At 41.6% G+C, this 15,000-nt stretch overlaps 1 long non-coding RNA gene across 2 annotated transcripts in view; it reads right to left on the reverse strand.

Annotated features, from left to right (window-relative positions):
- Nucleotides 1-4,104: 4,104 nt before the first annotated feature.
- Nucleotides 4,105-15,000, reverse strand: part of LOC127631410 (uncharacterized) — a 122,551-nt gene continuing 111,655 nt past the window's right edge. Inside the window, exons 3-4 of one of the 2 annotated variants that reach the window (XR_007968951.1) lie at nt 4,661-4,783; nt 4,105-4,166 (exon numbers count right to left, since the gene is read on the reverse strand). This is a non-coding gene — a long non-coding RNA (uncharacterized LOC127631410). Of the gene's footprint in view, nt 4,167-4,537; nt 4,784-15,000 lie in introns of both variants that reach the window. The other variant, XR_007968950.1, reaches the window with a different exon arrangement.

Here is a 15,000-nt window from a genome sequence, read left to right on the forward strand (position 1 = left end):
CGTGTGTGTGTGTCTGTCTGTGTGTAAGTGTGCGTGATTGTGCGTGAGTGTGTGTGTGTGTGTATGTGTGTGTGTGCGTTTGTGTGTGTGTATGTGTGTCTGCGTGTGTGTGTGGATGTGTGTGTGTGTGTGTGTGTGTCTGTCTGTGTGAGTTTGTGTGTAAGTGTGCATGATTGTGCATGAGTGTGTGTGTGTGTATGTGTGTGTGTGCGCGTATGCGCGCGTGTGTGTGTGTGTGTTATTTTGTACAATAAGAACAGGAATAAACTGCAATAACAGGCTTTTGTATTGAGAGCAGTTTGCTGTTGCCATGACACTCAAAGTGAAAAGCACTTTCTTTGGTTCTGTTCTGTTTCTCTCGTCTGATGGTTGTGGTGGTGGAGTGTTTGACCTTGCTCGACCCCAGCGCAGGACGAAACATGGATGCTCCTGTCAGCTGTCACTCAAAGCGCTGAATGAAAGAATGTGCTTGAAAAACTAGTTTGTGTGGAGAAGGAACAATCGGACTCGACTATCTGCAGCCGATTCATTCAGAGAGAGAGAGAGAGAGAGAGAGAGAGAGAGAGACATACAGAGAGAGAGAGACACAGAGAGAGAGAGAGACACAGAGAGAGAGAGAGAGAGAGAGAGAGAGAGAGACAGAGAGACACAGAGAGAGAGAGAGAGACACAGAGAGAGAGAGAGAGACACAGAGAGAGAGAGAGACACAGAGAGAGAGAGAGAGACATACAGAGAGAGAGAGACACAGAGAGAGAGAGAGACACAGAGAGAGAGAGAGAGAGAGAGAGAGAGAGACAGAGAGACACAGAGAGAGAGAGAGACACAGAGAGAGACAGAGAGACACAGAGAGAGTTATGAAACATCACACATCCTTCATTGGACTTTATGAATGTTTATCTGGCATTTGTAATAATATCCATAACCACAATGGATGGCTCCTCATTAGCTTGGTTATGTCAGAGCAGCTCTTCTTTCTAAAAAATAAATAAATTACACTATACACGAGTACGGTTGCAACACTTCTGCTGTACTGCAAAAATATGGAGCAGAATATCCATCATTTATCATATGTATCTGTCTGTCTGACTTTCCACCAATAGATACATTCATTTATTTCATTAAATACATCAAATAAAAGGATATAAAGTGTAAAAGATTCCCCAGTAGTCAGAATAAACACAATACATGTTATTAAGGGTGATGTTGATGTGTGGTGTTGTCTTCTCAGTGCTGGTAATAATGTTGTGCTAACTTCTTCCATGGTAATGTTCTTCTGATTAACCATTTCTAAACGTGCAAGAGTAAACGTGCAAGAGTAAACGTGCAAGAGTAAATGTGCAAGAGTAAATGTGCAAGAGTAAATGTGCAAGAGTAAATGTCCAAGAGTAAATGTGCAAGAGTAAATGTGCAAGAGTAAACGTGCAAGAGTAAACGTGCAAGAGTAAACGTGCAAGAGTAAACGTGCAAGAGTAAATGTGCAAGAGTAAACGTGCAAGAGTAAACGTGCAAGAGTATATGTGCAAGAGTAAATGTGCAAGAGTAAACGTGCAAGAGTAAACGTGCAAGAGTAAATGTCCAAGAGTAAATGTGCAAGAGTAAATGTGCAAGAGTAAATGTGCAAGAGTAAATGTCCAAGAGTAAATGTGCAAGAGTAAACGTGCAAGAGTAAACGTGCAAGAGTAAACGTGCAAGAGTAAATGTGCAAGAGTAAATGTGCAAGACTAAATGTGCAAGAGTAAATGTGCAAGAGTAAATGTCCAAGAGTAAATGTCCAAGAGTAAATGTGCAAGAGTAAATGTGCAAGAGTATATGTGCAAGAGTAAATGTGCAAGAGTAAACGTGCAAGAGTAAACGTGCAAGAGTAAACGTGCAAGAGTAAACGTCCAAGAGTAAACGTGCAAGAGTAAATGTCCAAGAGTAAATGTGCAAGAGTAAACGTGCAAGAGTAAACGTGCAAGAGTAAATGTGCAAGAGTAAATGTGCAAGAGTATATGTGCAAGAGTAAATGTGCAAGAGTAAATGTCCAAGAGTAAATGTCCAAGAGTAAATGTCCAAGAGTAAACGTGCAAGAGTAAACGTGCAAGAGTAAACGTCCAAGAGTAAACGTGCAAGAGTAAATGTGCAAGAGTAAACGTGCAAGAGTAAACGTGCAAGAGTAAACGTCCAAGAGTAAACGTGCAAGAGTAAATGTGCAAGAGTAAATGTGCAAGAGTATATGTGCAAGAGTATATGTGCAAGAGTATATGTGCAAGAGTATATGTGCAAGAGTAAATGTGCAAGAGTAAATGTGCAAGAGTAAATGTGCAAGAGTATATGTGCAAGAGTAAATGTGCAAGAGTAAATGTCCAAGAGTATATGTGCAAGAGTATATGTGCAAGAGTATATGTGCAAGAGTAAATGTGCAAGAGTAAATGTCCAAGAGTAAATGTGCAAGAGTAAATGTGCAAGAGTAAATGTGCAAGAGTATATGTGCAAGAGTATATGTGCAAGAGTATATGTGCAAGAGTAAATGTCCAAGAGTATATGTCCAAGAGTAAATGTCCAAGAGTAAATGTGCAAGAGTATATGTCCAAGAGTAAATGTCCAAGAGTAAATGTGCAAGAGTATATGTCCAAGAGTAAATGTCCAAGAGTAAATGTCCAAGAGTATATGTCCAAGAGTAAATGTCCAAGAGTATATGTCCAAGAGTAAATGTGCAAGAGTATATGTCCAAGAGTAAATGTGCAAGAGTATATGTCCAAGAGTAAATGTGCAAGAGTAAATGTGCAAGAGTATATGTCCAAGAGTAAATGTCCAAGAGTATATGTCCAAGAGTAAATGTGCAAGAGTAAATGTGCAAGAGTAAATGTGCAAGAGTAAATGTGCAAGAGTAAATGTCCAAGAGTAAATGTGCAAGAGTATATGTCCAAGAGTAAATGTGCAAGAGTATATGTCCAAGAGTAAATGTGCAAGAGTAAATGTGCAAGAGTATATGTCCAAGAGTAAATGTCCAAGAGTATATGTCCAAGAGTATATGTCCAAGAGTAAATGTCCAAGAGTAAATGTGCAAGAGTAAATGTCCAAGAGTAAATGTCCAAGAGTATATGTCCAAGAGTAAATGTCCAAGAGTAAATGTGCAAGAGTATATGTCCAAGAGTATATGTCCAAGAGTAAATGTCCAAGAGTAAATGTGCAAGAGTAAATGTCCAAGAGTAAATGTCCAAGAGTAAATGTCCAAGAGTAAATGTGCAAGAGTAAATGTGCAAGAGTAAATGTCCAAGAGTAAATGTCCAAGAGTAAATGTGCAAGAGTAAATGTGCAAGAGTAAATGTCCAAGAGTATATGTCCAAGAGTAAATGTCCAAGAGTAAATGTGCATTCCTTATGCTGATGAAGAAATCCAAAGATTTGTTGCTGTTTTATTGATCGTTTATTGAATTACAGAAAACTTTCTGTATTTTTACATTTTCAATAAAACGTCCTTTAATATGATTTAAATTATGGGGACACTACAAATGTCCTCATAAACCACATTTATAGCATAAAACCCTAGTCGGTCCTGTTGCGTGTTTTCTGTGTTCAGTGTTCGTCGTAGTGCCCGGATTGTGGTTAGCATCCTGTTGGTTACATCCGGTTATCTACACTGGATCTGCTCTTCACACTACCATGACACACACAAACCTACAAACACACACAAGCCTACAAACACACACTCTCATCTCCACGCTGCAGTCGTTCCCCATCACACTTCACCAGCTCAGCTGATAGTTCATGTGTTCATTAGTCTCACTCACTCGGATCTCTGGTCACATCCCTGACAGAAGAGACTGTTAGTCAATCCCTCACAGCCTCAGTCACATTAAAGATGGCACTGCTGTGAATAAGGTCTGTGGCAAATATGAGACTTTTAAAGAAGCATTTGCTGCATGGACTGGATCAGTGTTTATTTCTATCTAATGCTTCTTTTGCTCTCCAGAAGAACATTTACATTTATGCATTTGGCAGATCTTTTATACAAAGCGACTTACAGAGCACTTATTACAGGGACAATCCCCCCAGAACAACCTGGAGTTAAGTGTCTTACTCAAGGACACAGTGGTGGTGACTGTGGGGATCAAACCAGTGACCTTCTGATTACCAATGTATTATACAGAGCACTTATTACAGGGACAATCCCCCCGGAGCAACCTGGAGTTAAGTGTCTTACTCAAGGACACAATGGTGGTGACTGTGGGGATCAAACCAGCAACCTTCTGAGTACCAATGTATTATACAGAGCACTTATTACAGGGACAATCCCCCCCCGGAACAACCAGGAGTTAAGTGTCTTACTCAAGGACACAATGGTGGTGACTGTGGGGATCAAACCAGCAACCTTCTGAGTACCAATGTATTATACAGAGCACTTATTACAGGGACAATCCCCCCGGAGCAACCTGGAGTTAAGTGTCTTACTCAAGGACACAATGGTGGTGACTGTGGGGATCAAACCAGTAACCTTCTGAGTACTAATGTATTATACAGAGCACTTATTACAGGGACAATCCCCCCGGAGCAACCTGGAGTTAAGTGTCTTACTCAAGGACACAATGGTGGTGACTGTGGGGATCAAACCAGCAACCTTCTGAGTACCAATGTATTATACAGAGCACTTATTACAGGGACAATCCCCCCGGAACAACCTGGAGTTAAGTGTCTTACTCAAGGACACAATGGTGGTGACTGTGGGGATCAAACCAGCAACCTTCTGAGTACCAATGTATTATACAGAGCACTTATTACAGGGACAATCCCCCCGGAACAACCTGGAGTTAAGTGTCTTACTCAAGGACACAATGGTGGTGACTGTGGGGATCAAACCAGTAACCTTCTGAGTACCAGTTTTACCAGTTCAGTGCTTTCGCTCACTACACCACCACTCCATAGAAACGCAGATGTTACATCTGAATGATTCATTTTACAGCTCTTATAATTCCTCACAGTTCATGTATGAAGCTTCAGTTTCTTATCAAAGCAAGAAATTCAATAAGTCATTCATAAGTTCATTATCAGCCGTCATTATGAGGGACCTTTAAAAACATTGTTTAAATATGAATATTACTTGAGTTGGGAGATAATATAAACTGTATTTGACGTGTTGTGTGAGTGGAAAGTGACTTTAGATGATTAGTGTTTGAGCTGGTTTAGCGGCGGCTTCTGTGATATTTAATATGAAAGTGGTTTTGTGTTTCGGTTCTGTCACCTTCAATCAGTGTCTCGTGAAGCTCCTTCACATTGTGTTTAACTGGACTTTCACACAGATCATCTCATTTCTCCTCGGGCCGGTGGTGACGGAGGCCATGCGGTTCAAGCGTGTTTCTAAGCGTGTTTCTAGCATGTTCAAGCGTGTTTCTATTGTGTTTCTAGCTTGTTCAAGCGTGTTTCTTGCATGTTTATGCGTGTTTCTAGCGTGTTCAAGCGGGTTTCTTGCATGTTTATGCGTGTTTCTAGCATGTTCAAGCGTGTTTCTATTGTGTTTCTAGCATGTTTAAGCGTGTTTCTAGCGTGTTCAAGCGTGCTTCTTGCATATTTAAGGGTGTTTCTAGTGTTTCTAGTGTTTAAACATGTTTAAGCGTGTTTCTAGCGTGTTCAAGCGTATTTCTAGCGTGTTTAAGCATGTTTCTAGCGTGTTCAAGCGTGATTCTAGCATGTTTAAGCATGTTTCTAGCGTGTTCAAGCGTATTTCTAGCGTGTTTAAGCATGTTTCTAGCGTGTTCAAGCGTGTTTCTAACATGTTTAAGCATGTTTCTAGCGTGTTCAAGCGTGTTTCTAGCATGTTTAAGCATGTTTCTAGTGTGTTTCTAGCGTGTCTGATTATTAAAGCACAATTAAAGCATGCCACAAACACAAGCACAGATTCTTTCATGTGAAACACAGAATGAAGATGAAAGCTGCAGAAAAGCCTCCAGCGTTTCCAATCTATATGATGCGTTGAACTTCATTCTTCATATTCTAATGCCGGAATCTCACAGGAAATGAAGGAAACCATCTCATCTGAAGAAAGAAAGAAAGGACAGATGTATGTGACATCTCATAGAGCACAGTTTAAAAGACACGAGTGAGTGTGTGTGTGTGTGTGTGTGAGTGTGTCTGTGTGTGTGTGTGTGTGTGTGTCTGTCTGTGTGTGTTAGACTATAGTCACATGATACATGTTTGACGGGGGAAACGCATGTCTCATAGTCTCATCAGCACTATTACATACACACACCCACAGACGGAGAGATCACATGATATATGTGTGACAGGGGAAACGCAGGACCCTCAGGACCGTCTCTGATTCTTCACACTGTGGAACTTCAAAGCATTTCAATTAAGACACTGTGGAAACTCTGATAAAAGTTCAAAGGTGTAAACAAGCCGAGACATCACGTACTGTTGCGGTGGTGCAGTGGTTCAAGGTCTGCGCTTGAGGGTTCAAACCGCGGCTCGTTTGATTCATCCACTGAATCACATTGAATCACTGCAGGACTCGATCGGAGATCAAGGAACTAAAATACATTTACACATTTGGCAGACACTTTTATCCAAAGCAACCCTCAGTGCACTTATCACAGGGACAATCGAACCAGCAACCTTCTGCATACCAGCTCTGATCTCCTCATATACACATACAGCTGTAATCATATACACATCATCCCACACGTGATCACATGACATGCACACGACTCAGCACATATATAACCCCATATGTGACATCTGCCCCGCATGAAGAACTGTTTCTCACCCGTCTGTCTCTCGGGGTAACTTTAGGAAGTTGTTTTTTTGGGTTTCTAATCTGAAGATGATTTAATAATAAATGAGTTCCTGCAGCTTTAATCTCTGTAAAATCTCTGGAAGTGTTCAGAGTAAAATTAAGCTCCGCCTCTCAAGACGACACTAAATCTGACGGCACTGCTCGACTATTATGAATAAAACTACGCCACATTATTATAAACAGTCTTTGGAGACGGGCTGGTTTTGTTTATGAGACTCTAATATATCAGATCATAAACAGTTTTACAACATGAATGCTGCTCAGATTGCAGTTTGATGAAGAACGATGACGAAGGCGAGATCTCATGTAAACATGGAGAATATATCAATATTTCTCACATTTATCACTTTTATCGACAAAAAGTGCGATTGGATGTTTTTAATGAACGCTTGTCATGGACGATTGACCCAAGTGTGTTGAACTGGATTCATCTGGCGATCGTGTTTTCATAATAAATGTCCCATTTTGATATTGCATGTTTTCATAATAAAAGTCCCGTTTTGATATCGCATGTTTTCATAATAAAAGTCCCGTTTTGATATCTCGTGTTTTCATAATAAAAGTCCTGTTTTGATATTGCATGTTTTCATAATAAAAGTCCCGTTTTGATATCTCGTGTTTTCATAATAAAAGTCCCATTTTAATATTGCATGTTTTCATAATAAAAGTCCCGTTTTGATATTGCATGTTTTCATAATAAAAGTCCCGTTTTGATATTGCATGTTTTCATAATAAAAGTCCCGTTTTGATATCTCGTGTTTTCATAATAAAAGTCCCGTTTTGATATCGCATGTTTTCATAATAAAAGTCCTGTTTTGATATCGCATGTTTTCATAATAAAATTCCTGTTTTGATATCGCATGTTTTCATAATAAAAGTCCCATTTTGATATCTCGTGTTTTCATAATAAAAGTCCCGTTTTGATATTGCATGTTTTCATAATAAAAGTCCCGTTTTGATATCGCATGTTTTCATATTAAAAGTCCCGTTTTGATATCGCATGTTTTCATAATAAAAGTCCCGTTTTGATATCGCATGTTTTCATAATAAAAGTCCCGTTTTGATATCGCATGTTTTCATAATAAAAGTCCCGTTTTGATATCGCATGTTTTCATAATAAAAGTCCCGTTTTGATATCGCATGTTTTCATAATAAAAGTCCCGTTTTGATATTGCATGTTTTCATAGTAAAAGTCCCGTTTTGATATCGCATGTTTTCATAGTAAAAGTCCCGTTTTGATATCGCATGTTTTCATAGTAAAAGTCCTGTTTTGATATCGCATGTTTTCATATTAAAAGTCCCGTTTTGATATCGCATGTTTTCATAATAAAAGTCCCGTTTTGATATCGCATGTTTTCATAATAAAAGTCCTGTTTTGATATTGCATGTTTTCATAGTAAAAGTCCCATTTTGATATTGCATGTTTTCATTTGTACTCCTGCACAAATAACTCAATTACTGTTTCTGGAGGATTACTATCGTGAAACAGAGATAGGATAACAATGTTTAACCCTTTGACCTTTGAAACGATGTATCATGTGTTAACATTAATTACATTTATATATGGTAAATTATTAAATGTAAACAGAGTGACGTCACCGCGTGCGGGCGATTTCGTATCAACAGGTTCTTAAGAGTTTGAAATGGACTTCCTGTCTGTTACTATAGACGAGCAATGAGCAGAAGTGCAGAACTGTTGTACAAGTCCCCGTCCCTTCATGTTTGTTTCTGAAATATTCTGGCAAATTCTGTGGTCCTTTCAGGTACTTTACTCTCAAGCCCATTTAATACATTTATCATGTTTAAATTCCCTCAGTAGACCTCTCCAGATTATCTAATCCCATCTGGCCCTCGTTGTGATGCATAATGTGAGTGTGTTTGTGTGTGTATGTGTGAGTGTGAGTGTATTTGTTTGTGTATGTGAGTGAGTGAGTGAGTGTGTGTATGTGTGTGTTTGTTTGTGTTTGTGTGTGTATGTGTGAGTGAGTGTGTGTGTGTGTGTGTGTGTGTGTGTGTGAGTGTGTATATGAGTGTGATTGTGCCTACATCAGAGACATTGTGTTATGTTGACCTGTACAGAGTTTGAGATTACAGACAGTCTTCATAAAGCCCAATGTTGTCCAGTAATAATACAGGCCTGGTGATCCGTCACGTGACACCTGGGGTCAAACAGAGCGCCACGAGCAGCTTCAGACTGCTGAATTCAGATTGATTTCCCCCATTCTGGTCATTGATTTGTGTTATCTCTGGAGGGGACATGTTTTATCCCTGTTTCTAGTCAGGCTGAATGCATACATATCCAATAGTAGATGGTGCTATTAAGTAAAGCCCTATTTGGGCATGATTAGTTTTCCGGACAAATGTCTGACTGTAGATTAGTTATTACTGTGGATGTCTGTGATGTTGCCTTTCCATTTCGATTCTGTTGAGATCCCAGAGATGGGAGCGTAAACTCATTGCATTAACACACTGATGTCTCTCAGAAATAACCGGTATGTCAGAAAATGTACAGCTGTGCTGATTAATTATCAAGAAATATTCGTCATGAAGGTGCTGTAGCCTATCTGGGATTATTAGAAGATATTATTGGAATATCTGGAATACCTACTAAAGTACAACACAACTGCTGACATTAGTGTAATCCTGTATTACACTCTTGAATTAAAAATATGGACAATCTGTTCACATTATGTAATGTTGATATGACCCTCGGTGTTTTTAAAACAACACTTAAAAACACTTCTTCTCCCCTTCAAAAAACAATGTTACATGCTTGTGTACTCATTTCTATAATCAAAAGAAAACATGCTGGTTTCTCTTTTGCATGGGTAAATAAACACATAATTGCATTAAATGCATGATAAAAACATGCATCCGTCCATATGCAACAACAAGCGTTATCTGAAGTTTAGAAGTCTTTTTTCTGGAATCTTCTCTCATGACCAACATCTTCAGACAAATGGAGAACTTCAGAAACAATGATAATTAAAGCCAAGGGCTCGCAGACAGTTCAGATTCACAGGCTTTTAACCTGGGATTATTGTACCAGCTGTTTTATAGAAGGTCAAACAGTGTTGTATTGAATTATGTTCCCTGTCAGAATCTGTTTCCCCCTAGCCCCAATAGGTTATGGGGTTATGATTAGGGTAGGTAGGTTAGGGTTAGGGTAAGTAGGGTACGGAAGGTTAGTTGTAGCTATGTTAGAGTTAGGGTAAGTAGGGTATGGTATGTTAGGGTAAGTAGGGTATAGGGTTAGGGTAGGTAGGTTAGGGTTGGGGTAAAAAGGGTATGGTAGGTTAGGGTTAGGGTAGGTATGGTACAGTAGATTAGTATAGGTAGGGTAAGGTATGTTAGGGTAGGTAGGATACAGTAAATTTGTATAGGTAGGGTAAGGTATGTTAGGGTAGGTAGTGTACAGTAGATTATTATAGGTAGGGTACGGTATGTTAGGGTAGGTAGGGTACGGTAGATTAGGATAGGTAGGGTACGGTATGTTAGGGTAGGTAGGGTATGGTAGATTAGGATTGGTAGGGTACGGTATGTTAGGGTAGGTAGGGTACGGTATGTTACAGTAGGTAGGGTACATTAGATTCGTATAGGTAGGGTACGGTATGTTAGGTAAGGTAGGGTACAGTAGATTAGTATAGGTAGGGTACGGTATGTTAGGGTAGGTAGGGTACGGTATGTTAGGGTATGTAGGATACAGTAGATTAGTATAGGTAGGATATGGTATGTTAGGGTAGGTTGGGTACGGTATATTAGGATAGGTAGGGTACGGTATGTTAGGGTATGTAGGGTACGGTATGTTAGGGTAGGTAGGGTACAGTAGATTTGTATAGGTAGGGTACGGTATGTTAGTGTAGGTAGGGTATGGTATGTTAGGGTAGGTAGGGTATGGTATGTTAGTGTAGGTAGGTTATGGTATGTTAGTGTAAGTATGGTACAGTAGATTAGTATAGGTAGGGTATGGTATGTTAGTGTAAGTAGGGTACAGTAGATTAGTATAGGTAGGGTATGGTATGTTAGGGTAGGTAGGGTATGGTATGTTAGGGTACGTAGGGTACAGTAGATTTGTATAGGTAGGGTATGGTATGTTAGTGTACGTAGGGTATGGTATGTTACAGTAGGTAGGGTACGGTATGTTAGTGTAGGTAGGGTATGGTATGTTAGTGTAAGTAGGGTACAGTAGATTAGTATAGGTAGGGTACAGTAGGTTAGGGTAGGTAGGATACGGTATGTTAGGGTTGGTAGGGTACAGTAGATTTGTATAGGTAGGGTATGGTATGTTAGTGTAGGTAGGGTATGGTATGTTACAGTAGGTAGGGTACGGTATGTTAGTGTAGGTAGGTATGGTATGTTAGTGTAAGTAGGGTACAGTAGATTAGTATAGGTAGGGTACAGTATGTTAGGGTAGGTAGGGTACAGTATGTTAGGGTATGTAGGGTACGGTATGTTAGGGTTGGTAGGGTACGGTATGTTAGGGTAGGTAGGGTACAGTAGATTAGTATATGTAGGGTACGGTATGTTAGGGTAGGTAGTGTATGGTATGTTAGGGTTGGTAGGGTACAGTAGATTAGTATAGGTAGGGTACGGTATGTTAGGGTAGGTAGGGTACAGTAGGTTAGGGTAGGTAGGGTATGGTATGTTAGGGTTGGTAGGGTACAGTAGATTAGTATAGGTAGGGTACGGTATGTTAGGGTAGGTAGGGTACGGTATGTTAGGGTAGGTAGGGTACGATGTGTTAGGGTAGGTTGGTTATGGTATGTTAAGGTAGGTAGGGTACGGTATGTTAGGGTAGGGTACGGTATGTTAGGGTAGGTAGGGTACAGTATGTTAGGGTAGGTAGGGTACGGTATGTCAGGGTAGGTAGGGTACATTGTGTTAGGGTAGGTTGGGTAGAGTGTGTTAGGGTAGGGTACGGCATTTTAGGGTAGGTAGGGTACGGTATGTTAGGGTAGGTAGGGTACAGTATGTTAGGGTTGGTAGGGTACAATAGATTAGTATAGGTAGGGTACGGTATGTTAGGGTAGGTAGGGTACGGTATGTTAGGGTAGGTAGGGTACGATGTGTTAGGGTAGGTAGTGTATGGTATGTTAGGGTAGGTAGGGTACGGTATGTTAGGGTAGGGTACGGTATGTTAGGGTAGGTAGGGTACAGTATGTTAGGGTAGGTAGGGTACGGTATGTTAGGGTAGGTAGGGTACATTGTGAGGGTAGGTTGGGTAGAGTGTGTTAGGGTAGGGTACGGCATTTTAGGGTAGGTAGGGTACGGTATGTTAGGGTAGGTAGGGTACAGTATGTTAGGGTAGGTAGTGTACAGTGTGTTAGGGTAGGTTGGGTACAGTATGTTAGGGTAGGGTATGGTATGTTAGGGTATGTAGGGTACAGTGTGTTAGGGTAGGTTGGGTACAGTATGTTAGGGTAGGGTACGGTATGTTAGTATAGGTAGGGTACAGTGTATTAGGGTAGGTAGGGTACAGTACGTTAGGGTAGGTAGGGTAAGGTATGTTAGGGTAGGCAGGGTACGGTATGTTAGGGTAGGGTACGGTATGTTAGGGTAGTAGGGTACGTATGTTAGGGTAGGGTACGGTATGTTAGGGTAGGTAGGGTACGGTATGTTAGGGTAGGTAGGGTACAGTATGTTAGGGTAGGTAGTGTACAGTGTGTTAGGGTAGGTTGGGTACAGTATGTTAGGGTAGGGTATAGTGTGTTAGGGTAGGTTGGGTACAGTATGTTAGGGTAGGGTACGGTATGTTAGTATAGGTAGGGTACAGTGTATTAGGGTAGGTAGGGTACAGTACATTAGGGTAGGTAGGGTACGGTACGTTAGGGTAGGTAGGGTACGGTATGTTAGGGTAGGGTACGGTATGTTAGGGTAGTAGGGTACGTATGTTAGGGTAGGGTACGGTATGTTAGGGTAGGTAGGATACAGTGTGTTAGGGTAGGTTGGGTACAGTACGTTAGGGTAGGTATGGTACGGTATGTTAGGGTAGGTATGGTACGGTATGTTAGGGTAGGTAGGGTGTGGTATGTTAGGGTAGGTAGGGTGTGGTATGTTAGGGTAGGGTACAGTATGTTAGGGTAGGGTATGGTATGTTAGGGTAGGTAGGGTACGATGTGTTAGGGTAGGTTGGGTATGGTATGTTAAGGTAGGTAGGGTACGGTATGTTAGGGTAGGTAGGGTACAGTATGTTAGGGTAGGTAGGGTACGGTATGTCAGGGTAGGTAGGGTACAGTATGTTAGGGTTGGTAGGGTACAGTAGATTAGTATAGGTAGGGTACGGTATGTTAGGGTAGGTAGGGTACGGTATGTTAGGGTAGGTAGGGTACGATGTGTTAGGGTAGGTAGTGTATGGTATGTCAGGGTAGGTAGGGTACAGTATGTTAGGGTAGGTAGGGTACGGTATGTCAGGGTAGGTAGGGTACAGTATGTTAGGGTAGGTAGGGTACATTGTGTTAGGGTAGGTTGGGTAGAGTGTGTTAGGGTGGGGTACGGTATGTTAGGGTAGGTAGGGTACAGTATGTTAGGGTAGGTAGGGTACGGTATGTCAGGGTAGGTAGGGTACAGTATGTTAGGGTAGGTAGGGTACATTGTGTTAGGGTAGGTTGGGTAGAGTGTGTTAGGGTAGGGTACGGCATTTTAGGGTAGGTAGGGTACAGTATGTTAGGGTAGGTAGGGTACAGTATGTTAGGGTTGGTAGGGTACAGTAGATTAGTATAGGTAGGGTACGGTATGTTAGGGTAGGTAGGGTACGGTATGTTAGGGTAGGTAGGGTACGATGTGTTAGGGTAGGTAGTGTATGGTATGTTAGGGTAGGTAGGGTACGGTATGTTAGGGTAGGGTACGGTATGTTAGGGTAGGTAGGGTACAGTATGTTAGGGTAGGTAGGGTACGGTATGTTAGGGTAGGTAGGGTACATTGTGTTAGGGTAGGTTGGGTAGAGTGTGTTAGGGTAGGGTACGGCATTTTAGGGTAGGTAGGGTACGGTATGTTAGGGTAGGTAGGGTACAGTATGTTAGGGTAGGTAGTGTACAGTGTGTTAGGGTAGGTTGGGTACAGTATGTTAGGGTAGGGTATGGTATGTTAGGGTAGGTAGGGTACAGTGTGTTAGGGTAGGTTGGGTACAGTATGTTAGGGTAGGGTACGGTATGTTAGTATAGGTAGGGTACAGTGTATTAGGGTAGGTAGGGTACAGTACGTTAGGGTAGGTAGGGTACGGTATATTAGGGTAGGTAGGGTACGGTATGTTAGGGTAGGGTACGGTATGTTAGGGTAGTAGGGTACGTATGTTAGGGTAGGGTACGGTATGTTAGTATAGGTAGGGTACAGTATGTTAGGGTAGGTAGGGTACGGTATGTTAGGGTAGGTAGGGTCGATTGTGTTAGGGTAGGTTGGGTAGAGTGTGTTAGGGTAGGGTACGGCATTTTAGGGTAGGTAGGGTACGGTATGTTAGGGTAGGTAGGGTACAGCATGTTAGGGTAGGTAGTGTACAGTGTGTTAGGGTAGGTTGGGTACAGTATGTTAGGGTAGGGTATGGTATGTTAGGGTAGGTAGGGTACAGTGTGTTAGGGTAGGTTGGGTACAGTATGTTAGGGTAGGGTACGGTATGTTAGTATAGGTAGGGTACAGTGTATTAGGGTAGGTAGGGTACGGTATGTTAGGGTAGGTAGGGTACGGTATGTTAGGGTAGGGTACGGTATGTTAGGGTAGTAGGGTACGTATGTTAGGGTAGGGTACGGTATGTTAGGGTAGGTAGGATACAGTGTGTTAGGGTAGGTTGGGTACAGTACGTTAGGGTAGGTAGGGTACGGTATGTTAGGGTAGGTAAGGTACGGTATGTTAGGGTAGGTAGGGTGTGGTATGTTATGGTAGGTAGGGTGTGGTATGTTAGGGTAGGTAGGGTGTGGTATGTTAGGGTAGGGTACAGTATGTTAGGGTAGGGTACGGTATGTTAGGGTAGGTAGGGTATGGTATGTTAGGGTAGGTAAGGTACGGTATGTTAGGTTAGGTAAGGTACGGTATGTTAGGGTAGGGTACGGTATGTTAGGGTACGTAGGGTACGGTATGTTAGGGTAGGTAGGGTATGTTAGGGTAGGGTATGGTATGTTAGTGTAGGTATGGTACGGTATGTTAGGGTAGGTAGGCTATGTTAGGGTAGGGTACGGTATGTTAGGGTACGTAGGGTACGGTATGTTAGGGTAGGTAGGGTATGTTAGGGTAGGGTACGGT

The sequence above is a fragment of the Xyrauchen texanus genome, chromosome 38, assembly GCF_025860055.1.
Source record: "Xyrauchen texanus isolate HMW12.3.18 chromosome 38, RBS_HiC_50CHRs, whole genome shotgun sequence".
NCBI lineage: Eukaryota > Metazoa > Chordata > Actinopteri > Cypriniformes > Catostomidae > Xyrauchen > Xyrauchen texanus.